The following is a 534-nucleotide window of genomic DNA, read 5'->3' on the forward strand; positions in this document are numbered from 1 at the left end:
TTTAAAAAAACAAATTTGCTTCTGCATATTACAGATATTGCCTGCATATTACAGATATAGACATGTATTTTGACCGAGGAGAGCCTAAGTGGGAACACAGGGTGCGACCTGATACTGCTTCAGATCTTTGGATCCATCTACCTCAGTACCGTCTACACTGACTGGCAGGGTTTCAGGCAGGGGACAGTCCCCAACTGGCCTCCTGAATGCAAAGCACAGAGCTACCCCTCAGCTGCAGCCCCTTCCGTACAAAGCAGGGTTTGCAAACTACACACGTGCTATGCAGGGAATTCAAATCTCATCCAACCAAGTGCAGACCCATTGAAATGAACAGACCTTAGACATGCCCATTCATCTCAGTGGATCCACCCTCTGTAGGACAGATCAGAATCTGACCCTTGAAAACCTTAGCAACTTTCTAGATTTTGAAATTCAACCAGACATACCCTTCCTCCACCATGCAAGCTCATTTTGCAGCCACAAGGACTAGAAACTTTTATTCATTTATTAAAACTGATTTTCTTGGGGAAACTG

Source organism: Podarcis bocagei (assembly GCF_964188305.1).
Source record: "Podarcis bocagei genome assembly, chromosome: 7".
Taxonomy (NCBI): domain Eukaryota; kingdom Metazoa; phylum Chordata; class Lepidosauria; order Squamata; family Lacertidae; genus Podarcis; species Podarcis bocagei.